Raw genomic sequence first — 26,574 nt, 5'->3', positions numbered from 1 at the left:
CAGTCAATTCTAAAGGAAATCAGTCCTGAATGTTGATTGAAAAGACTGATGCTGAAGCTGAAACTCCAATACTTTGGCCACCTGATTGTGAAGAACTGACTGATTGGAAAAGACCCTGATGCTAGGAAAGAATTAAGACAGGAGAAGAAGGGGATGACAGAGGATGAGATGGCTGGATGGCATCATTGACTCGATGGACATGGGTTTGAATAAACTCCGGGAGTTGGTGATGGACAGGGAAGCCTGGCATGCTGCAGTCCATGGGTTTGCAAAGAGTCAGACACGACTGAGTGACTGAACTGGTACTTGGTCTTTAAATTATGCATGAACCCTAAAAAAAAAAAAAAAAAAAAAACAGGAATCACAATTAACTTTTATTAGATGAAGCTCAGGCTCAGTGCATATGTGTTAGTCATCAAACACTGTTTTGGTTTGATTCTAAAGACCGTGATTTTCTCTCTACAAAAGGAGATCTATGGCGCTCCGGGATGATTCTCTTCTCCCATGAAACTATCTGCTCATTCAGGACATGCATTTAGCCTAAGTCTTTTTGCTTATGATTGTATCCCCAGTGCCTACAACACTGTCTAGGTTATTAATTTTTTTCTCACTATTTGAATGATGATGAGGACAAGATGATGAACGTTCCTTAGAAAAAAGAAAAGTATCTCTAGCTGGATTGAAAATCATAATAAAATCTCTAATTTGTGATTGCCTCTATAGATCTACTCTCCACTTGACCCTTGGAGGTTGGTCTGGGAGGACTGTATCAAGGATCTCCCTTGCCTTCCTGTTTGGGTTTGTGTCAGTCAATGGGAGTCTCTGGCAGGAGTTCAGCAGCTGATGGGAAGAGAAGCCAGAGTAATTACTGTACTGGCTTCCTCCTTTAAGGGCATCTTTATTTGGCTGCATCTTTCCAACTTGATCATGGCTCCTATAAGGGAATCCATTATGTCCCCAACTCCAGCAACTGCTCCTTCCCCCCTCTCATTGGGCCTAGGGGTGACAGTAGCTCCCCAGTGTTGTCATTCCCTGTTTGCTTTTTTTCCACTTTCATATTTATAGATAGTTATTTTATTAAACTCTTCAATTTCCTATTTGAGCATGGCATCTATTTTATCCCAGGAATCTGAATTATTTATTAAAGCCCATTTATCCATTTATATGGGCTTCCCAGGTGATGTTAGTGGTACCTAAAGAACCTGCCTGTCAATGCAGGAGACCTAAGAGATACTGGTTTGATCCTTGGGTTGGAAACATCCCCTGGAAGAACTTTCATGGAGAATTCCATGGACAGAAGAGCCTGGCAGGCTACAGTTCATATGGTTGCAAAGAGTCAAACATGACCAAAATAACTTAGCATGCACACACATCCACTTATATATTTATTGAAGTCCAATCATATATGTGTTATATGTGTTGTTGGGGGGAAGTGGTTCTCAGAAAGCTAATTTATCTCTTCTAGTTAGATAATATTGTTTCCCCTTCTCCTACATGTCACTATCTAGGTAAACAAATATGGGTAGTTAAAAAGCTCTTCTTTTTGTTTTGTTTTGTGCTCAGCTATGTATAGTTTTTTCACATGTTATGTAACACTGAGTGGAAGACAGACTCCTTCCTCTAAAAGCCAGTTTTTCATACTCTTGGAAATCTGGTATATATTTTATAGCACATAATTTAGACAGGTCACATTTCAAGTGTTTGAAATCCTTGTTGACTAGTGGCTGCTGAATTGGATTGTGTAGCTCTGCAGCCTTAACAGAGCATTCTCTGTCATCTGTTTTGTTCAAGATTCTGCCCTTACTGTCTTTATCTGTTTACATACTCCCTGCATCAGAGAGGCAAAGAATTAGCTACATTGATGATTCCAAATATCATATCTCTAGCTAGAATGTTTATGGGTACTATATAGTAAATATAACTCAAAGTAGTCTTCCACTGTACCCAAGACAGTGGCTTCTGCAAACTACAGATTTAACTCAAGCCTTAACTATGACATTTTTCACAGAATTAGGCCAAATAATCCTAAAATTTATATGGAACCACAAAAGACCCAGAATTGCAAAGGGAATTCTGAGGGAAAAGAGCAAAGCTAGAGACATAACCTTCTCAGACTTCAGACAACTCTATAAAACTACAGTAACCAAAACAGCATGGTACTGGCACAAAAACAGGCATATGGAACAATGGACAAAAATAGAGAACCCAGAAACAAACCCCACACACACCCATAGACAGTGAATCTTGGATAAGGAAGGCAAGAATATACAAAGGAGAAAACACAGTTTCTTCAATTAGTGGTCTTGAGAAAACTGGCTAGCTACATGTAAAAGAGTGAAATTAGAACATCTCTAACACAGTATACAAAAATAAACTCAAAATATGTTAAAGACCTAAATGTAAGACCAGATGTTATAAAACTCCTAGAGGAAAACACAGGAAGAACATTCTGATACAAATCATAGTGATTGTTTGGCTCTATCTCCTAGAGTAATGGAAATAAAAGCAAAAATAAACAAATGGAACCTAATCAAACTTAAAGGCTTTTGCACAGCAAAGGAAACAATAAATGAAGTGAAAATACAACCTACAGAATGAGAGAAAATAGTTTCAAATGATGTGACTGACAAGGGATTAATTTCCAAAACACCGAGACAGCTTATATAGCTCAGTATAAAAAAAATAAATAACCTAATCAAAGAATGAACAGAAGACTTACATAGATTTTTCTCCAAAGAAGACATGCAGATGGCAAACTGGCACATGAAAAGATGCTAAATGTTGCTAATTATCGCAGAAATGCAAATCAAAACAATAATGAGGTATCGCCTCACTCTGGTCAGAATGCCCATCATCAAAAAGTCTACAAATAGCAAATCCTAGAAGGGTCTGGAGAAAAACAAAACAAACAAACAAAAAAAAATTTCTACACTGTTGGTGGGAATGTAAATTAGTGCAACCACTATGGAGAACAGTATGGAGGTTCCTTAAAAAACTAACAATGGAGTTACCATATGATCCAGCAATCCTATTCCTGGGCAGGTATCTGAAAAAAATATATTTTGTAAACTTTAGTTTAAAAAGATACATGTACTCCAATGTTCCTAGCAGCAATATATTCAATAGCCAAGATATGGAAGCAACCTAAATATCCATTGACAGATGAATGGATAAAGAAGATGTGGTGTATATCGACTATAGAATATTACTCAACCATAAAAATGAAATGATGCCATTTGCAGCAACATGGATGGCCTTGAGATTATAATACTAAATTAAGTCATACAGTGAGAAACAAATATCATATGATATCACTTATTTGTGGATCAAATAAGTTCACTTGTATCATTTTTTAGATTATTACAAAACAGAAATAAACTCAGAGACATAGGAAACAAGCTTATGGTTACCAAAAGGGAAGGCATTAAAAGAAGAAAGAAAAGAAAGTGACTTCCTATTCATTTTATCATGTCTAGTATTGACATAGTATCCAGTCACTAAGGCTTGAGTTTAGATTCTCCCATACCCTCTTTGTATTCAACCAATTGTTTCCTTATCCTATGACTGTGTTTCTAGAATAAGATCCTCCTTGTACAATTGACCCTTGAACAACCTGAGTTTGAACTGCACAAGTCCAGTTATAAGTAGGCACTTTTAATAGCAAATATTATAGTACTATAAGACACCATTTGTGGCTTGTTGAATCTGAGGATGTAGAGAAATTGAAGATGGAGGGCCAACTCTAAACTATATTCGAATTAACCCTGTAGTTGTTTAAGGGTCAATGGTATTTCTATTTTGGACCCTTTGAGGATGGTGCTATTTAATACATTTAGTTTTTTAAGGTACAGTCCTGATATACTTACACATTCTTAGTAATATTCTAAGGATCTATATTTCTTACTAAAGGAAAATAGAAATGTTTTAGTTTGGAATTCAAAGTGCTTAACAATATTGTTTCTATATCTCCATTCTTACCTCCTAGTACTTTCTTGTGTGTGACCTGTGTGAACCTGTGAAAACAAAGTCATGTTGCCTGAACATTCTTTGCAGTTCTTCTCCCTTATGTCTTTTTACTATTTAATTCTGTATTTAGAATCCTTTGCCACCTGGCTCAATCTTGCCCACTCTCCTAGGCCTAGTACAAAAGACACTCTTGTATCAACTGTCCATATACTCTTTGTTTTTTCTCTTAGAAGAAAAAGCTGAATGTGTTCTCTCCCTCCTTGGAATACACAATTGACCTTGTTTTACCTCTCTCATAGTGCTGGCTGACTCTTGCCTTGTAGTGTGTTTATTGTAGTATATTACTCCTTCCCTTCTTCTAGTTTGTAAGTTTCTTTGGGGGTTATGTTACACATGGCAAACCATGGAGATAAACATGGTCATTCAGACTGAGGGTTTTGGAGAGCAAAGGGGTCCAATTTGGCACCTTGAAATACATTTGAGGATTAGGTGAAGAATGGGAGTCAAGAATTCTTAGTTATGGAATAAATAATTGTCTTCCTTCTGCAAACCTCTTCAAATCTAAGCACATTTGGCATTCCTCCAGTGTGTTCATTAGTTTAACTAAATCACTTTTAGTTTTTTGTTTGTTAGATGCTAGGACAAGAATGTCTAATATAGCTTTACCTTGTTGTGGCAGATACATACTGCTAGATAACATGTTTTAATTACTTTTATCATTTGGGAGAGGCATCTGGTCAGAGCAATCAGCAGTGTGGCACAAAGACCTTGGGTCTGGGAATTTGGGTTAATTCAGGTCTTCTACTTACTAACTGGATGACATGGGAAAAATTGTTAAACTCTTATGAAATGGCATCCTGTTTCTCAAATGAGAGAAAATACATTTGCTTTTATGAGAAGTATGTGGAACAGAGAATATATAGAACATGACCACTATGGGGCCATAATTATTAATAGCTTGACCAGAGCCAGATGTGGCTAATTCAGATCTATTCATCTCCACTTCTCCTGTACCTGGCATTTAGAAGATACCCAGAGCTGCCAAATCAATGAAGGGATAAAGCGACGGAAACTCTCAAATCTTCTTGGAGAAAGAGGGATTTGAATATGCCTTCTCACAAGGCACCTTCTTGGAGGTGGTGCCTTCATAGGAGTAGGGGAACTTGACAATAACAATATAATGATAAATAAGGGAACAAGGGGAAAAAGAAGAAAGTAGGGAAAGTGGAAGGAGATGGGAAAAGGTCAGAAAGGGGAAGCATGGCATACTTAATATTTCTAAGCTGGGAAAATTGTGTTGGAGTGTGTGTGTGTGTGTGTGTTTGTGTGTGTGCATACAAGCATCTTGGTTATGTGCACAAGAGAACAATCAGTGCACTGCTACTTACCGAGGAGTCCTCTTCCTTTCATTTTACATGTCTGGAAGGTGTGCATGGTTAGATTGGTGCACACAAATAAGCCAAGTTTATCCCCTAGAACTGTACACTGAGACAAACCAAGTAAAATTAGAGTGGGTTTCTGGAGTTCTTTCTAGAAACTAGTTTATAAAAAAACCCTCTTGATAATGATGATTGTTTTATTCTTTTGTGTTATGTTTTATGTTTTCAAATCAATTTTTAATGGGTCTCTTACTTACTATATAAAATATATTATAAAACTGATAAAGTGAATTTTGCTATATTCCTGGCAAATATTTCTGGTAGTAAAGGGAGGTATTTGGTAGGGGCAGACTTTGAATCTACTGATAAATTAGAAAGTGATAAAGGAAGAATGCAATTTATTTTGTAGCCAAAGGCTAATGAAACACTTTTGCAAATCAGTTGTTAAATAAATGATTCTTTTAAAAATAAAACTCTAAAAATACAACATTTGGTCTGTACACAATGTGTAATCTTTTCAGGACATCTTTATACAATCTTATGGTTAAGGCTTTTTAGAAGGAAAAATATGTTTAGTTGAAAAGATAAGTACTTTTTAAACTACAGTGTTTAGGATGTATAATTTAACTTAAATAGAAAATGTTTAAATGCATCTAATGATATCTTTTAACATTTGTACATTTGCAATATAATTACCCTTCCTATTTGTATAAGATAAAAGAAAATTAAATTCAATATTAAATTATTTAAGGAATACATTTATGGTGGGAGGTCATGATGCTAAATTCTAATAATAAGTAAACCATAAAATTCTGTACATCTACCAAATACAGAATGTAATTAAATTTACACTGTATGTGTAGTTAATGGAAATTTATTTTTAGCTTGAGAAATGAAATATGCAGATAGAATAGAGTCCCTTAACACCTACTTTATTTGAATAAATCTTCCTGAAAAATGTAATCCATGCTGAGAAGAAATATCAAAAACAAAAAGAAACAAAAATACAGAGGAAAATCAGATGACATTCAATCAGTAGGGGTAGTTAAATGGGGAAAAACAGAAGTTTCACATGTATTGAATGCCAACTGGGAGCTGATACTGTGATGATTGTTTTGCATATACTGTTATATTTAACCTTCAGGACAATCCACTGAAGTAAGTATTGTCGTAAACATTTACAGACAAGATCATATAGCTGGTATGTAATGCTTCTGGGATTCAAACTGGAATATCTCACTCCAAAGCCTGGAACTGTTATATAGACTTAGAGAAGCACAAGGTGATTAAAATTATGTGAAGAATATTTTGAGGATGGGATGAAATTATATGAAGAATACTTTGAGGAGTTACAAAAAATTTCCAAGTCAATAAAGCGAGAGACATATTTTACTATTAGTTTCTTATAGCCCTATAACAACTCCAGTTACATGTGTAACTATACCTATGTATATTAATTAACACATTTGTTCATGCTATGGTCAGTGTTCACAGAATGCACACTGTGTTTGACACTATTAGTAACCAGCAAGGGATACATCAAAGAACCTTCAGGGAGCATAAGTGCTAGTAGGGGAAACAAACAATAGCAATTTTGGTAATTAGTAGATAGAGCCACACGAAATTGCCATTTTGGCTGAATATTGGAGTTTCATGTGGCTCAACCTAAAAATCAAAATATTTAAGTACATTTCAGAAGTGTGTCTACAGACATTCAGGACATGTTTTTCTATTAATTGTACTTTCTTAGACATATTCTCTTTGGGATCAGGTATGCACTGGTGTCCACAGAGAGCAGTTAGTGTGTGGAGGCTTTTATTTATCACAATAAATCTGATCAACTTCTTATGAATCACCCAACCTTGGGTTTAGCTTTCTAGCAAACTCCCAGGAGATATTTGGCAACATCTGGAGACATTTTTTGGGGGGGGTGGAGGGGGATTCCCTGGTGGCTCAGATGGTAAAGAATCTGCTTGCAATTCGGGAGACCTGGGTTTGATCCCTGGGTTGGGAAGATCCCCTGGAGGAGGGAATGGCAACCCACTCCAGTATTCTTGCCTAGAGAATTCCTGGACAGGGGAGCCTAGCAGGGTTGGCATTTTTGGTTGCAACAACTAGGGAAATAGTGCTGATCAGATCCCTAAGTAGAGACCAGGGTGCTGTTAAACATTCTAAAATGTCCAGGATGGGATCTTGGTTCCCAGAGCAGGGACTGAATTCACACCTCCTGAACTGAACGGCAGATTTTCAATCACTGGACCACCAGGGAAATCCCTAAACAAATTTATTTTGAAAGAAAGTGTCAAAAGGTTGGTGGGGTGGGGGGATAAATTAGGAGGCTGGGATTAATATTTACACACTGCTATAAAGGAAATAGATAATCAACAAGGATCTACTGTATAGGACAGGGAGTGCTACTCAATATTCTGTAATAACTTATATGGGAAAAGCATCTGAAAAAGAATGGGTATACGTATTGTCTTTGTGTTAGTTGCCCAGTTGTGTCTGACTTTATGCGACCACGTGTGTTTGGTGTTTGCCCATGTGTGACCACATGAACTCAAGCCCACCAGGGTTCTCTGTCCATGGAATTCTCCAGGCAATAATACTGGAGTGGAACATCATTCCCTTCTCCAGGGGATCTTCCTGACCCAGGGATTGAAGCTAGGACTCCTGCATTGTAGGCAGACTCTTTGCTGTCTGAGCCAGCAGGGAAGCTTGAGTTATATGTACACCTGAAACTAATACAACATTGTTAATCAATTTCACTCAAATATAAAGTTTTATTTTTAAAGTGAAAAAAAAAAGTCTAAGATAGCCACTCCCCACCCCCATGCCCCACATACACATGAGAGTTATCCAGACAAAAATGGCAATAGAATTTCTTGAGAAATTCTACAAACTTATTATCAACGACTTCTCACAAATCACAAGTTAATAATAATGGATTCTGTAAGTAATTTCTATTCATCTTCCTTACTCATTGGATAACCCATCTCTGAGATTTCCATCAGATGATTATAAATTTATGTACATGGAAGTATTTTATCTTCTGTATCTGGTTTTCTGTTTTCATGGTTGTTGTTGGGAGGGCCTTGGATATGTAATGGATCAATCACAGTTATTGCAAACTGTTATTGATTTATGCCAGCTCTTACTTAATGTTTTATTTTCAATATTTGTCTCCATCTCCATCTTAACTGTTCTTTCCTTACCACTTAGGCCAAGTTTGTTACACGTGTATAAAAAAAATATATAGTATCTTTATATGTTTTTAATTTATAGAAATTGAATTGTACTATACTTCTCATTCTGCTTCTTCATCTTTAGAATCAGAGTTATGTTTTAGATATCTAGTCTTAGTAACACATGTAGAATTCATTCATTCTCTTGACTGCTGACTGCATTTTTGACATTTTATCTACCCATTGCCCGATTTATGGCCACATTTCTAATGTGGAAACAATGCAGGGATGCAGATTCCTGCCTATGTCTTTCTGCATTTGTGTAAAAGATTCTTTGGAGTACACTGCCAAAAATGTAGTAGCTGTTTCATTTAATGCTGCCAGAATAGCTGCATTTTTTACACTTTCAGCAATGCAAGAAGTTTCTCATTTCCTTTGACATTTCTTTAATTGTTCACTTTCCCACCATCTAAATAGCCACTTTACACCTTTTATCTCTCATCAAATCTCCAACTTCCTGCCTTCAGGAGGAAGTGAGAGAGCAAGCTGCAAAACCCTACCTGTGAGCTGAGAACCTGCACTGGAGCTAAAGTGGCTGGCGTGGGGTGGGAGAGACGGACAGTGACAGGTAATGAGGTCAGAGAGGTCCCAGGTACTACAGCCTCTGGGGTCCCATGGCTCAATATAGTAGGTGCTCTATGGCTTGCTCTAAGCCTCCTTAACAGGCACATGAAGCGCTATGAGGACTCAGCTGAAGGAGCCACATGTGGTGGGAGGTCGACCCCCTTGTACACAGACAATGGACAGTGTGTTGATAGCTATATTTCCAAAGCTGATCCCCTTGCCTTAAGAGGGACACTCTCTGTGATCCATTTGGACCCCAGAGTCCTGTTGGTTAGGCTCAGGTCAAGGTGGACTTTGCCTGAGATTATATCCTTTCTTAGCTCTTTCTCTTTCTCCATTCTGCTTCACTCTCATCCAGCCTGCACCGGGAATTAGACTTTCAGCACATCACTTTTACAGGAATCTTCTCAGGCTCTGCCTTTAGAGAACCCAAACCATTGACAAGTCAGTCCCTGTAAGGACTTTGGCTTTTAGTCTGTTAGTGAAATGGGAGCCATTACAGTGTTTGAGAAGTGACCTCAAACAAGAAGTCTGGCTTGTATTTAGAAGCTCTTTTCTCTCACTAGTATTGAGATGAGACTATGAGACAGAAAAGGGAGGAAAACAAGGTAAAGGAGGCTTTTAGAGCAATTCATGTAAGAGATGATGGTGGCTTGGTAGCAATAAAGGCAGTGAGAGGCAACTGGTGGATAATCTGGGGATAATCTGAAGCAATATCACATAGAATATCATGTAAAATACGGGTATTAACTGTATAGCATAATAATGCACTCAGACGGCCAGTTGATTAAGTGGTCTGTTTTCTGAAGAACTGTCTTTGAACTTCATTCTCCATAGAAACTGTACTTAATTAGCCATCTGTTTGATTCAGATTCACTGTCTCTTCACTATAAAGTTATGGCAACTTTAAAAAGAGTTACATTGGAATCAATTTCCTTTTATTGAGATCAGCTACAAAATACTTGTCAATTTTAAAAACCTGTACTAAGTAATCTAAAGACCCAGTCACAGATCACTGAGAGGAAATATCTTGCCAACCAGTCTATCTAAACCACTGATGTTTTCTACACTTGTTTGGAAATAAATTTGCACCTCAGTGGGTATTTTACCTTCCATGTGCTTTATCACCCAAATATATTTCCCTGAAGAGTTATTTTCTGCTCTTGTCCAGACCCCATGGCTTCTACTATAGATCTAGTTGGACATGAAGGTTCTTGAGTCAGATAACCTTCAGTTACAAACAATTGGGAGAACTGTGTGGGTTTAGATTCAATCAAAGAGAATACTAGTAACCTGAATGTTTAATTTCCTGCATTGTATAACTGGTGGCTCAGATGGTAAAGAATCTGCCTCCAATGTAGGAGACCTGGGTTCGATCCCTGGGTTGGGAAGATCCGCTGGAGGAGGGCATGACAACCCACTCTAGCATTCTTGCCTGGAGAATCCCCATGGGCAGAGGAGCCTGGCGGGCTACAGCAATGGGGTCGCAAAGAGTCAGACATGACTGAGTGACTAAGCACAGCACATAGAGAAGAAAGTTGGGCACAAATCCTGCCTGCATCTATAAACAGAGAATTTCTGTTATTCTGTCAAGGTCCAAGGTAGACAACAAATCACTTCTCAACTAGTAAGACCATTCTCATTTTTAGTTTTATTTCTTCCTTGACTCTGCATTCAACACTTCACTACCCTACTGAATGTGAGAAATCAAGATTTAGGATGAATTTTTATCCTTCTAAAAGTATAATAACTTATTAATAACATCAGGCCCCCGTCTGTCTTTTAAAGGGAGTAAAGAAACACAGTTAACTCAAACAATATCACATAAGGGAAAGGAATATATATTTTTCTTGCTAACATGTTTCCAGGTAAGTTGAGAAGATGAAACCTTTGCAATTGAACTCTCAGAAGCTTTCATTTTCTTAGGATTATACACCTTCTATTTTGCAACCTGTTTCACCAAAATAATCAAACTTAAGTTCTAAGAAGGAATCTCATATTGACATATTTAAATTTTGTTATTTTCACAGAGTTAGTGCAATTTAATTTCAGTAACTGAATTGCCATAGCTAGGTCAATAAAGTATGTTTACTATTCAAATAATAAATTTTAGTGTATATCCTTAGAATTCTACTGAGATCTCTGGAGGAACTATTAATCAAATATAAAAATTCAATGAATGCTTCATTTCAAATCCCTATCTTGTTTATTAAGTGTATACATAATAACCAATACTTCATGACTCACAAGTAGGCACCGAATAAATACTTTTAAAATGGTGATACATGTTGTGAGGAAATTTAGATTATCCTAGCAACAAGTATTCTCTTTTACCTCCTGTGTGTGCTAAGTCGCTTCAGTGATATCCGACTCTTTGCGACACCATGGACTATAGCCCACCAGGCTCCTCTGACCATGGGATTCTCCAGGCAAGGATACTGGAGTGGGTTGTCATGACCTTCTCCAGGGGATCTTCCCCTACCAAGGCATCAAATCCATGTCTCACACATCTCCTATGTTGGCTGCTGCTGCTGCTGCTAAGTCGCATCAGTTGTGTCTGACTCTGTGCGACCCCATAGATGGCAGCTCACCAGGCTACCCCGTCCCTGGGATTCTCCAGGCCAAGAATACTGGAGTGGGCTGCCATTTCCTGCTCCAATGCATGAAAGTGAAAAGTGAAAGTGAAGTTGCTCAGTCGTGTCCCACTCGTAGTCCTTAGTGAGAATAAAATAAGAACAAAGGAAGTTAAACAAAATATGTGACTACCAAAAGGCACTAGGATCTTCTGTTATGTTTCCACCTGTTGAGTGGACCTGGCTGAGCACCTTGACCTATGAATGAGCCAGGCCAGTTTCTGTATCTTTCACCTGTTTTATACTTTCTTTTGTGTCTGATTTGAGTCTTTTTGGTTGACTTCTTCTAGATTGAGCCCTTCTTTCTTTAGACTTCAGTCAAACCTTGCTAACATGATTATTTTTACCCTCATAGATGTGCTTATTTATGGTTAAGTCTGAAGGGGCAACCTTATTTGCTTCTCCAAGTCATTTGTCTCTTCTTACCTCCCTTTCACCTATACAACTCACTGTTAGTTATCTGCTTCATTTTAGTCACTGTTCAGGAGACAATATACAAAACTTGCTACCTCTCTGTTGTGATTAACACCTTCATTTGTCCCTTTGCTTCCCATCCCTGCTTTCACTTGCAGAACCCTGATCATTTTCTGTTGTCTATCCTCTCTTCTGCAGTTTCACTCTCAACTTTACCAACTCGTAAACATGATCAAAATTTTAACCATAAAAAAAGGCCTCAATTCCATGTTCCTTTTAAAAAGGAGCAGGGAGCTCTCCTTCCATCCCATGACTCCTTTAAATACTGTCAAACCTCCTCTAATGCATAGCCAACCTCCTTGACAGATCTGCATCCACTATTTCCACTTTCTTACTTCTGTGATTTGCCAATTCACAGCAATCTGGCTTTGGTTCCCACTGCTTTAATAAATATACTTTGGCACACATCCCCTATAGAATTCCACTTGTCAAATTCAGTGATTTTTTTTTTTTTTACATTACATCTTACTTGACCTCGTCAATATTTGGCATTCTTAAATACTTCCTTTGTGAAGCCCTCATCTCTGTTGCCCCATGACACCACATCTCCAAGTATTTTTTCTACATTTTCTTCTTAGTTTATTTTTTTATTTTTGAATCTACTTATTCTAATTTCATCACTTGTCCCAAGAGTGTTCTTTATAGCAGAAGAAAATTTAGGCTCATGCATTAGTCTTCTCTAAGCTGGAATAGTTCCTGAGCTATCTTTTGTATTTCATGACATTGCTGACATTGCTACTTTTAGAGTACAGAACTTTTTTTTTTTTTTTTTTTAAGGAAGTCCTTCAGTTTGGATTTGTCTGTTTCCTCATGATCAGACTCAGGTTCTAAACTTTTGGCAGGAATGCCATGGAAATGCTATAGTGATCTTAACTCAGTATATCAGGAGGCTCAGTGTGTGTATCCAGTCCCATTCTATGATGTTAACATTGAACATTTGGTGAAGGTGCCACCTGTCTGTCATTTGTCTCCAAACATCACTGGTTCTTTTCCTCTCCATTACAAGGAGACTTTTTCTTTCATGTTCATTCTGAAGAGCACTACATAACAACGTGTTATCTTCCTAGTTTATTTGGTGTGATCTTTTTTTGTCTCCCTCTTAAATATGTGTGTTCATCAAGGCTTCATCATTGGCCCTTTGCAGTTCACTATGTATGTATTCTGTCTCCGTGAGTTTTTCCATTTCTGTGGCTTCAACCACCAATCATATCTCTCAACACAGATTCTCTGTTAGGTTCCAAATGCATATACTGAACTATATATGGACATATTCACTAAAAGGCATCTCAATATTCCACTTACTCTTCTTGTTCAGCATATCATTTGTCCAACCAAATTAGAGACCTGTGAATAATTCTAAACTTTTCTTCTATATCCCCTCTCCTCATTAAATCAGTGGCAACAGTCAATCCTTTTAATTCTATTGCTATACTTTGCTAGGTTTGACATTCTATTAGTCATAGGCAGAGAGGGAAGTCCTGTAAGTTTTTGTTTTTACCTTATATCACATACTCTCATGTTGTTACAAAAGATTTTTATATTTTATAAAAATCTCATAAAAGAGGTTTTTAATATTTAATAGTATATTTTGTCCACAGACTTACTCTATTGACAGAAACTATCTTCCCTATCTTCTTTCGTTGGGAATGGGTATACCTCTTAGGTAGAATCTAGAGTAAATAGTGGGTAGAACCAGGCATAACTAACTACAGTCATTTCTTTCTCTTTTTTTAAAAAAAAAATTTTATTTATTTATTTGGCTGTGCCAGGCCTTAGTTGTGGCAAGTGGGATCTTCAATCTTCATTGAGGCATGCAAACCCTTAGTTGTGAAGCCCATATTTCTAAAGAAAAATGTAGGCATATCTATGGATCCAGGATTAAAAACAATTTTGTGGTCACAACTCTATTAAGACTTTTGAACTTTTTCATTGACATAGTGTTGCCTGAGTCTGGTTCTTCAATTGGATAATTTAGTCCCCAAATCTCTTCTCTCAAAAATATAATTCCAATTTAAGCAGTATCCACATTGTCCTCTCAGCTATCACTCTAAGAGCTATCATGATTGATTCTGGAGCCACATTTACCATTTGCCCAAAATTTGTACAGTCTTATTAAAACTGCATTGTGGGATCAGATGTAATAAACTACTATTAATCTATACTAAACTGGGCTGTGTACAGGAGAGCTCAAATTTTGAACAAGTTCCCCACTCACTTTTCCTTCCCAAAATTTGTGCTTGAAAGTGTGACAACCAAGCGAATTAGGGCCTAATGTTTACTTAGGTGTCTCAAACATTTATGAAAATCCAAGCCTGTGATTCATTAAATCTAATTAAAATAATTGATCCTTTTCCTCTTCTTTACATTCTTGAATACTTTCCTACCTTACCTTCCCAGAGTGATTTTCTCTACTATCACAGTCCCAAATCTCCACTATATTAGTACTTCTCATCTCTGTTTTTCTACTGTTTGAAATGTGCCTTTCTTCTCAGCTCCCACGGCACAACCTTGGGAGAAGAGCTCTTATTTCACTGTGATTGCTTTTCCTCATGAAAGGAAATAAGGAGAGATTTAGTCCTTGCTTGCTTCAGACATCAGGAGATGAAGATGAAGCTATGTGTGTGTGTATGTGTGTGTGTGTGTGTGTGTGTGTGTGTGTGTGTGTGTGTACCCACGCCCTCAATCCTGTCTGACTCTTTGTGACCCCTTGGACTGTAGACCACCAGGCTTCGCTGTCCATGGAATTCTGCAGGCAAGAATACTAGAGTAGGTAGCCATTCCCTTCTCCAGGGGGTCTTCCTGATCCAGGGATAGAACCTGGGTCTCCTGCCTTGAGGGCAGATGCTTCACTGTCTGAACCACCAGGGAAGTGGAGTGGGTGATGTCCAAACATTCCACTGGTATTTGTAGGGGGGGCTGAGAAGTGCTGCAAGTTAAAATTTTGTATCTTCAGTCAGCTTCTTATCCTGGCTTTCCAGTAAGTGTTAATGGAATCACAAGTATGAATTTTCAGGAAAATGGAAGGGATCCAGGCTGGGAGAACTCTGTGGGGTCTTGCAGGGCTGATGAAAGACATTTACTGAGAGATTATGAGTTAAAGAGAATCTAAGTCTTATTATTCATGTCTCAGCATAGCAATGATCTGAGAAACTAGAGATCTAGAATCAGCCAAAGCTCAGGAGATGAAGGTCCAGGATAAGGACACATTCCGGCTATGACAGGAAGGAAGAAACTAAGTGGTCTCCAAAATGGAACTTTAATTATGAACTGGGGCAAAGGTTCTATTTATTTATCTTGTTAATTAGTTAGCTAGTTAACACTAAATATAGACTAGGTACCTTAATGAGTTTGACATAATTTCTCATCTACTCAATACAGCACTCTATGTATTCCTATTATGTACTAAGGCTCAGAGAGAATTAGTATCTTAAATTGAGTATCACAGCAAGAAAATGGCACCACAGGGATTTGAACTTATATCTGTCTGATTGCAAAATCAAGCTAAACCTTGTCTACCTGAGCATATGTTATTTCATCCTTGCCCCACCTCAGATGCTTTCTTGCCTATCAGGATGGAGTAAGGGAGTGAAAACCTAATTTAGATACACTCTTTCTTTCTCTGTCATCAGAATTTCTGGTATAACATTTCTTTATTTCTTTTTAAAAATTTTTTGATAAATCTTTTTCAATTTTTGGGCTTCCCTTGTGGCTCAGTTGGTAAAGAATCCACCCGCAATGCGAGAGACCCGGGTTCGATCCCTGGGTTGGCTGGGAAGACCCCGTGGAGAAGGAAAGGCTACCCACTCCAGTTTTCTGGCTTGGAGAATTCCAGGGACTGTATAGTCCATGGGATTGCAAAGAGTTGGACATGACTGAGTGACTTTCACTTTCACTCACTTTCAATTTTTAGGTCATGAGAAAATAAAACTGATATAAATTTGAGGACAAAGTAAAATTTTTAAAGTATTGAGATTTATAAGGTTGGAATATATTTATAAGTTTATAATAAATATATTTATAAGGTTGGAATATATATTTATAAGGTTGTATATGACATACAAGAGAAAAAAGTGAAACAAAATCTCTAAATAATGTCTAATATTAATATGTCATAGTGAATTGATGAAAGGACATAAAAGATAATTCAATTTATGTCTAATTTTTCAAAATAATTTTGCAAGCTTAAGTCATAATAAAATAAATAGCATCAGATACTGATACATTTTGATTCCTCATTGGATTTAACTAAGATTGAAGAAAATCCTAGAAAATTCTAGATACTTGAAGCATAGAATGCTCAAGTAGGCATAGCTACATAATATCTAACTTACTATAAAATACTAGATGTAGTTTGCTAAGAGCCTGCTCTAGAACCTGACATCAGTTTGGGACACTGAACATGTATTGATAATAATAATCTGTTAAGGAGGGTATTATTATCCTCACTTTTCAAATGAGGAAACATGAGCTCAAGTTACTTATTTTACTTAGATGATGCAGTTAAAAAGTGGCTGGGCTGTTAAGTTATGATTGCTTGACTCCAAAGCTTTCCTTTGTGTGTGTGTGTGCGTGTGTGTGTGGGGGGGGGGGGGGGCTCAGTTGTGTCTGACTCTTTGTGACCCCATGAACTATACCCTTCCAGGTTGATTTCCCAGGCAAAAATACCGGAGCAGGTTGCCGTGGCCTCCTCCAGGGGATCTTCCAACCCAGAGACTGAACCTGGGTCTCTTGTGTCTCCTGCATTGCAGGCATGTTCTTTACCAGTAATGCCATATTCTTTCTAGGCCAACCCTGTCGTAATATAGAGGAGGACATGTACTCAGTTATCTCTAGAGTTGTTACTTATTACATCTAACAGATCTCTACAAACAGATCAACACAACTTTTAAATTAACATGCAGCATAGATATTATTTTAACATTAAATTCAGGACAAGTTCTAATTATGAATATCTTGATCAGAATTCTTGGGAATCGTATTACAATGTTGAGTAGTCAAAGCATCAAAGTTAGAGAAAATCAAGAAGACAAATTATTTAAAATGACTTCTTTTTGAGGCCGAAAATTCTGATTCCTTTATAAGAATAGTTAGTAGCTCCTGACACCAAGTGGTCACTCTATGTACTGCTCTTAGCATTTTTGCCAAGCAGGAGACAAACTGCCCTATCAGGAGAAAGAAAAAACAAAACCATAAAATAAATGTGTTTTGTGAGATGACTATTTAATTTATCACCATTAAACTATTTAAGAACCAGAAATTGTGGTTAGAGATACCAGTGGGTGATAATCCAATTCTTTATTTCTACTTTAAACCTTTATTCCCAGTTGGTTGCTGGGAATAAAGTTCCCAGTTAGTTGCTGGGAAAACTTTATTCCCAGTGTTGACATGTGTGTCAGATTCTTGATGGGAAGCCAAGGGTTTGTACCATCCTTATCAAGCAAGCTAACCAGCACGATAACATGGATAGCTTGGTGATTAAGAAAGTTGGCTCAGATGAGCTTGGGCCCATCCATCTTCTTCAGCCTCCAACAACTGGACTGAGATCTATTCTAGCCACAGTCCAGCACTTATAGCAGCATCTGCAGGACATCACCGGTGTCATCTCAGCCACTTGTTGATGCTCCCACAGCTAGGCACTGTCCATGCCTCTCCAACCACAGCTAATGCCTTGAAACCTTCCTAGTGCCAAGAAACACCCTGTTCTTGAACTACAGATGCAGCAGAAGCTATGCTTTCTTACCCACAAAAGCTGGAAGCATGTTCTTGTGTTTTAGGCAATGCTCAGTCTCTAACTTGCCAAAAAAGGTCTTTCTAGTCAAAGCTGTGGTTTTTCCAGTAGTCATGTATGGATGTGAGAGTTGAACTATAAAGAAAGCTGAGCACCGAAGAACTGATGCTTTTGAACTGTGGTGTTGGAGAAGACTCTTGAGAGTCCCTTGGACAGCAAGGAGATCCTACCAGTCCATCCTAAAGGAAATCAGTCCTGAATATTCATTGGAAGGACTGATGTTGAAGCTGAAACTCCAATAATTTGGCCACCTTATGCGAAGAGTTGACTCATTGGAAAAGACCCTGATCCTGGGAATGATTGAAGGCGGGAAGAGAAGGGGATGTCAGAGGATGAGATGGTTGGGTGGCATCACTGACTCAATGGACATGAGTTGAGTAAACTCCAGGAGTTAGTGATGGACAGGGAGGCCTGGCGTGCTGCAGTCCGTGGGGTCACAAAGAGTCGGAAACGACTGAGCGAATGAACTGAACTGAACTGTCTCACAAACACCAGAGTGCTGCCTTCTATCCCAGTGTCTAGCAGAATTTTGGATGAAATAGGCTCTTGAGGTCCATCACCAGACATGCCGACATTCCAGCAGTAAATATCACTTAGCTGTAAGTTATGCCTCTTTTATACTCTTAACCTATACTCCAGGTTTCAAAACTTAGTCATTTGCTGTTGTAGTTTGTAATTACACAACTATTCTACAGATACAAGACATGGCCTATATACTTGTCTGGGAGCTAATCAAAATGTAAGGCAAAGCTCCTTACACTATTATTATGAGTCTAATATTATGAATCTAAATGTAATATTTCAATTATTTGACCTCATTTCTTATCAGGTGTGAGTCAAGTCTGCAAACATTCTCTTTAGCATTAGAGGTTCAGGAGGCACACAAATACAGCTTATGTGAACATGGTTGACAAACCTTGAATTAGATGACCATTAAGGAAGGGAAGAGTTATAAACATTTTCATTTAAAAAATCATGTCAATGTATGACAAAAACCACTACAATATTGTAAAGTAATTAGCCTCCAACTAATAAAAATAAATAAAAAAAATAATAAAAAATAAAAATTATGTCACAGATAATGTTTATTGCATACACATTTTTTTTTCAATGACAAGAGTAAGCGTTGGAGTTATATACAGTTTTAAATGAAACTATGCTTTTATACTTTTTCCTCTGAAGCAAATCAGAACTCAACATATATATTTCAGATATATTTCTTTTTGCTAAAACTTTTAAAAAATGTCACATAAATATATTACAATGCCTTTCTGTATAAAAGGAGGGTATTTCTGAGTGCTTTCTTTATTGATTAATGTCATAAAGATTATTCATATAAGTGAGCTTTTATAAGTTCTAGGAAATCTAGTCAATTAATGACAAGAGTAACTCAAATGCATTACAACCATGAGTCATGATATTGATGTAAATGTTCTATATGGAACAGTCAGCATGGGGTTGAGTTATATTTTAATATTTCAAAAATATTTGTTGAAAAGATGACCTTGGATTATGTTACATTCCAGGAAGAAATTCAAATAAGTTTGAATTTCCCTTTTCCTGGAAGAAGGTGCTACATGTTACAGGATTATAAAAGAAAAAAGTAAGAAAATAAAAGTTTATTAGAAAACTTGAGATTTTTAAGATAAAAATGCATTCATGGTAGAGTATGGAAATGGAAAAATAGTAACTTTCCAGTGGAAAAACCTGGCAGACACCACTTTAACCAAATGATGAAGAGTAACATTGACATCATGTTACATGGATATCATGTCTCCCCTGCTAATACATAAGAGAGGATTTTCACCTCTGTGGCACTTTTTCCCAAAAGCCAAAGCCCTGGTAAGAAAAATATCAGACAAACCTAAATTGAGGGACATGGCTGACTACTTCCTCAAAGCTGTCAAGGTTGTGAAAGATAGGGAAAGGTTGAGAAATTGTCACAGAAGAGAGCATGGGTTTATGACAACTAAACGCAAAGTGGTACCTTGGATTAGATCCTGGAACAGAAACAGGAAAACTATTGAAAATCAAATAAACCTGGAATTCAGTGAGTAGTTTAAAAAAAAAAAACAAAAACAAACCCTGAGCCACAAAACAAATGAACAGCATGCTTGAAGTGGCTTTTTCAATGGTGATAGGTTATACCGCATTATTCACACTCTCTATGAAAACTGCAGAAAATTGTGACAATGTTGCTCAAATCAAAGGAATTTCTTGGAGTAGATAATTAGACCTTCTCTGTCACAATCTTAACTCCTCTGCGACTTTCCATTAATATGAGTGCTAGAATAAGGACACTGTCACACATTTGAGGATTCCTGAGAAGCAGTAAGAGCTTTCAGTTCTGTGTAACTGAATAGTAGACCATTATGATATAAAGGTGAGGGTGCTGGTATAATTTGGTAAGGAAAATAGTGCATTTAGCTTTTGGACATAATGAGGCTTAGGGTCCTAGGCCTGGAGCTGTCAAGAGGTATAGATGACCGATTTGGGAGTCATCAGCCAGGAGTGTAGGTGGGTCTCTCAGGGCAAGTGAGGGAAGGGAGAAGATAACAGAGAATTCCTTTCAGTCTGCCTGTTTCTCTCATCAATGTCATGTGCACACGCTCACAAAACTCAGCTCAGTAAGTTAGCGGACATCATTTTTCCAGCCTAGGTGTCTACAAAAATTTCACCTTCAAGGGGCACTCTGCACAGAATTGATACCTGTAGTCACATAGAAATTTTAAGTATCATACACACTCTTAACTCTTTCAGCAAGCTAGAGATATTCCAGTCTAAATTTTAAGTCACTGTTTGGCTGCAGTGCTCAATTTGACATGTGTTGCTACAAGTGGAATTAAAAAGAAAAAAAAATCCACAGACATATATAGGCCTTGAAATTGACCTGAGAGGGCCAAAATGAGAGAAGTTGTTTTGGCATCTATATTTGGAAGAAATCCTACTTTCTTTTTTTTAACTGCTTGGTAATTGTTAAATTGTAAATTGTTAAAATTCTGTATAAAATGCACTCTTATGTTCCAATACATCCTAAAGAAGAAAGAAGATCCTTGAAGTCACAAGTGTTTGTTTGTCCACGTAAATTTTCCAGGTGTTCTGAAAAGACTTCCCTGTAAATCACTTTAGATTTTTACAGGGACCTGGAGGCTTTAAATAAAACTTAATGGTGCCTTTTTAAAAGTCAAGATATGGGTTTTGGTGTTTACGGGGCACTCTTTTCTATGATCTCATTTTGTTTACATCCACCAAGGTTCCTGTAAGAGCTCTTTGAGGTGGCTCTGTGTTGTCCAGCTTGGAGGCCAGAGTGATCGGTCAATTGCTAGGAAGCTGGACTTTTGCCAAGAGTGTTTAGGTCGGGAATTGCTATAATTTCCCACCAGATACAATTTCCTAAAGGTGAATTTGATATCAGGAAATGGAAGAGGTACAGAAAAAGATATGGAAGAGAGATGGCATACCTGAAAAAATGCTCCTCTTGATGAGATTACAAGAGCGAAAAGGAAATTCTGTAGCTGATTGGCACTTCCCACTGCCAATTTGTGTTGGGCTCTCAAATCTAATAATCATTACTGAAATGTAGAAAAGAGCATCTAGAAAAATATTGCCTTGGGCATTTGGGAAAGAGAGATCTAGGAAAAGAAGATATTTTAGGAGAGGTCCAGTGTGATGGAATAAGCTGACCTGGAAAATAATCCAGGCATTGGCATTTGACTTAAGATGAGGGAAAGGATGGCCTTAGAGGACAAATATGGTCCCCAGAAGCTTCTCTAATCCTCCTTGCAGTCCATCACCACTCTACTCCTCCTGCTTAGGGCCCAGCGTCTACCACTTTAGGGATCTTACCTTCCCCCAGTCCTCACAGTAATGACTGTTGTTATTGCTTTCTCTATATCATATGACAAATACCCATTTCTGTGGTTAGTTCCCACATTGGATTATGAGCTTCTCTCATCCTAGTGCTGTCCATTCCTACAGCATTTATTAACCCTCACAGTGACTCTAGGAAGTGGCTAAAATTATCTTTTTATTTGTTTACATGTTACCTCTGTTCACCTAATTGTAGGTACCACTAGTGTCAAGATCATATCTCTTTGGTTCATGACTGTATTCCTAGGGCATAGAATATTTTGGCATGCAGTAAGTGCCCAGTAAACATTGATTAAACGAAAAAAGGACATAGAATCATTAACCCCACTTCTTTTATGATCTTATGGCACATAATTGGCAAAGAAAGATTTGAACCTAGTTCTGCCTGACTCCAAAGGTCATCTGTGCTTAACTTCTGTATTGATTAACGACCAAAATTCACTCACTATCCCAAAGTCATCAACTAATCAATCAATATCAATCAACCTCATAGAACACACAGGCACATAGGCAAAGAAGAAGTTGGAACTGGTACAGCCCATATTGCTGTAACTTCCATATCTCCACCCCGACAAATTCCAAGATCTGAAATGCTCAGAGCACTTAGGGCCTCCTCTTAATAGCCAATATTTCTTGAATGTTTAATAGGTACCAGTATTATTTTGAGAGTTTTTATAATTCTTACTACAAAGTCTGAGCAAAATATTATTATTGATGATGCATCTGAACACAGAGAGTTTAAATAATTGTACTACCTCACATACTGAGAGGGATATAGCTAAGATCTGAACCCACACAATGTATTATGCTCATGCCCTTAACAATGATATACTGCCTTCCTAAGAACTGGACATATTGATACGGTCAGGGAGAATGGTTAGCAAATTAGGTAGCTGTGTCTTTGCAGGCACTAGCTTTTATTTTCAGCGCCCAAAACAATCCTGGAATTGTACTGCTGGTTAAATATTCATGGAATTACTGGATGAGTAAATCTGATTAGCTAATACCTTCTAAGGGCTTCCCAGGTAGCACTAGTGGTAAAGAACCCACCTGCCAGAGAAGGAGATGTAGGAGACAGGTCTAATCCCTGGGTTGGGAAGATCCCCTGGAGGAGGGTATGGCAACCCATGCCAGTATTCTTGCCTGGAGAATCCCATGGACAGAGGAGTCTGGCAGGCTATAGTTAACAGGGTTGCAAAGAGTTGGACATGACTGAAGTGCTTAGCATGCAATGCCTTCAAAGATCACTAACCTAAGAGGGTGGGATTCAGTGGAAATGATGGAAGTCTTGAGCTGTGAAAAATACTCAAGATAGTGAGAGCTAAAGGGAGGCATTTAGAAGAAAGAGTGCTCAGCAGGCAGGAGAGGATGAGGGAGGCTCTTCAAAAGGGTAAACGGTAAATAAAGGAGTTCAGAAGGATGACTACAATATCCAGTTTCACTAATGATGTCCCTGTGATGAACATTTATAAATTCTTCTAAGACCAGCCTGCTGGTCTTAGAACATCACCAGTGAATCCAACTTTCTTTTGTTCTTCTGTCCATGATGGTTGTGACAAATGACCTTCTTCAAGGCAACTTCCCATGACAACATTGTTCATTGGCTATACTGCAGTATAAAATAAAAAGTTTCCTTGTGGAAAAAAAGGATGCTGAGCACATAATTTACTGTTCACACATGACATGTAGTCATCCTTTGAGTGTCTATGAGTCACTCTGTTAGGCATATATAGCAATAGACCTGGCTTTAGAAGATGCATACCTTCAATTTGGCTGTTAATTGGAGAAAAGAAAGGAAAGGATGGTTATGGTAAATATTAGGAATAAAATCTCCTCAACAGAACTTGTGAAGAAGGAAATGGCAACCCACTCCAGTGTTCTTGCCTGGAGAATCCTGTGGCCAGAGGAGCCTGGTGGGCTGCTGTCCATGGGGTCGCACAGAGTTGGACATGACTGAAGCGACTTAGCAGAAGTAGAACCTGATGGGAGACAAGATATAAGCTGAGGGAAAAGGAAGTCAATGAACTAGAATTAGCTCAAAACAGGATGGTTAAAGTTTGTAAAAAGTCAAAAAGGAGATCTGGCTGAGGGAAGGGTAGTGGTGAGAAAAAATGAACAACTCAGTTTTTAAAATATTAGATGTTTGGAGATGAAATGACATTCAGAAGTATCTAAATACTACTTAAAATATTGTAGAGTCCTTTCCATGGAAGTGATTGGGGAAAATTTGAGAGATTTCATTCATCTAATCCTTATTTATGGATCCAATGTTCCTTGCGCTAGGCTAGAAGCTATGGATACAAAGAAGGAGGATTAGATTTTCAGTTCTCCAAGGAAAGCCCTGATAAACCCAAGCAACTGTAGAAAAAGACTTGGAAAAAGATTAGGGCACAAAAAAGAAATTAATGTTCAAAGCTCAATGGAAGAAGAAGAAAGAAGTTTCAGAAATGTGATGAATAACATGACCATTGAAGAATGGAAATAAGTCATTGTGTTAAGACAAATGTGCCAGACTAGAGGTAAATTCAGAGAGAAGATGATGGCAAAATTGCAGTGGTAATCAACTTCACCTAGGGAAAGCAGGAGAGTCTCTGGTAATGCTATGTTAGAGAAAAAAATAATTAAAGCTTTATTCACAGACGTTTTTCTGTGAATACTGCAGTATTCCCAGTAGTGTTATGCAAACATATAAATTGAATCTTTATGTGTTGACCTGAAAATATTACCATAATTTTAAGTTGAAAAGGCAAGGGATAGAATGTGTCAAGAACCATTATCAAATTCTTTAAATGATGGGTTAGAGCCTTTGTTGGCCATTTGCCATGTTACAAAGCTTTCTTCATCTGAAAAGATATGGACTTGCTAAACTGTCACTAAAAGAGCATGATATAGTACGATACAGGTTGTTCCACTTCCAAATGGTATTTATGTGTAATATAACAAGGGGAATGAAATAGAACACAGGAACTTCTCTAGCCTATATATCTATCTTGTATTAAGTCATGAGGTGTTTGTACATGGTTGCTGCTTAATACTATCTCTATTACATATTAAAGGGAAACCTACTGCTCAATTCTCCCACAAGAAAGTTTGTGATTGGCCAACATCACTTCAGTTATTGGAAATAAAAATGGAGTCGGTCACCTCTAAAGAGAGAACAGGTTTGATCCATATGTTTAATTATAGCAAACTTATTTCTTCTTGTATCATAGACTTTGGGGGTTGGACAATAAAGGGTGATCTTCAAATCATTCATTATGATTTTGAGATGCTGATTCTAAAATCTTTATGAAGGCCAGAAGGCCAAGAAAAGCCAAGGCCCTCTTATGGAAAACGGTCATTCAAGGAGGGGGATTTTCTCTTTAGATATTGTTTGCATAAACTTGTAATAACTAGGAGAGTGCAATATTCAGCACAGAAATAAGAGAATTCTATTACCAAAGTAATAGAATAGAGAGCTTAGAAACAGACCAATGTCTGTGGAAACTTGATAAATGCAGAGGTAGTATGTAGCCTCTGAGAAAAGGAGGATCTACTTAAATAATGGAAAAACATATTATCCATGAGGATTACTGTATTTTTAATTTTACACACAATATAAAACTTAATTATTCCTCTAAAATATAACAGAACTGAAATTTCCTTTGACCCTCTATCCCCAGTGTTAGCCCTTATGCCCACTATCCTTGGGTGATAAAAAGAACTAACATTTGTTTAATTTGAAATGGAAGTTTGGCTAAGATATCATGAGACAAAAGGACATGTCAAAGGAGGTGCTCGACCATATGCAAAATTTATAAACATAGTATCAAGAAATAAATTACATGACTCATCCCTTCATTCATGTGAATGGCATAATAGTATTCAGAGTTAGAATGGGGAGCTTTCTTTGGAGAATGCTGTGTATTGAGTTTTAAGGAAGAAGATTGAAGGACACTGTCCCCTGAAGCCCAAGAAAAGGGAACTGAGAAGCTCAATATGTGTCACATGCAATGCAAAGACCACAGTGGATAGGAATCTGAGGGACACTTGGGAAATCTAACAGCAACAGCTATCTTGCTGCTTTGACAATGTAAGGAGAAGATGTCAGACAGGACTCCCAGAATTTTCTGGGTGTAGGAAGTACATGTTTTTAAGGACCCAGTATGTGTCACATGTAAGAGAGAACTGTTCTGAAGTCATTATCTTCATTCCTATCAGGTTAACATGTGCTTGTTCAGTCGTTTCTGTCTTACTGCAACCCCATCAATTGTAGCCCACCAGGCTCCTCTGTCCATGGGATTTCTCAGGCAAGTATATTGGCGTGGGTTAGCCATTTCCTCCTCCAAGGGATCTTCCCCACCCAGGGATCAAACCCAAGTCTCTTGCATCTCCTGCATTGACAGGTAGATTCTTTACCACTGTGTCAGTCGGGAAGCCCATCAGGTTAACAGACCTTATACAAAGAAGCAAGCAATATCTTTGGGCTGAAAAAAGAGTGAGCAACCAACAAGAGTAGGGGTGTTTTTGTTCTCATCAAACGGGGATCTTTTAGGAGATTCCCAGCAAGGGTGTTCTCTGGAGAACAAATGTAAATACCAACAAGAAAAAGATTCAGCTGTAAACACCTGCCAAGTCCAGCATGCCAAGAACAGACTAATGTGACAATCCCGTCC

The sequence above is a fragment of the Muntiacus reevesi genome, chromosome 12, assembly GCF_963930625.1.
Source record: "Muntiacus reevesi chromosome 12, mMunRee1.1, whole genome shotgun sequence".
NCBI classification, from domain to species: domain Eukaryota; kingdom Metazoa; phylum Chordata; class Mammalia; order Artiodactyla; family Cervidae; genus Muntiacus; species Muntiacus reevesi.
The sequence above is the reverse complement of the archived record's forward strand: the minus strand, read 5'-3'. Positions refer to the sequence as shown.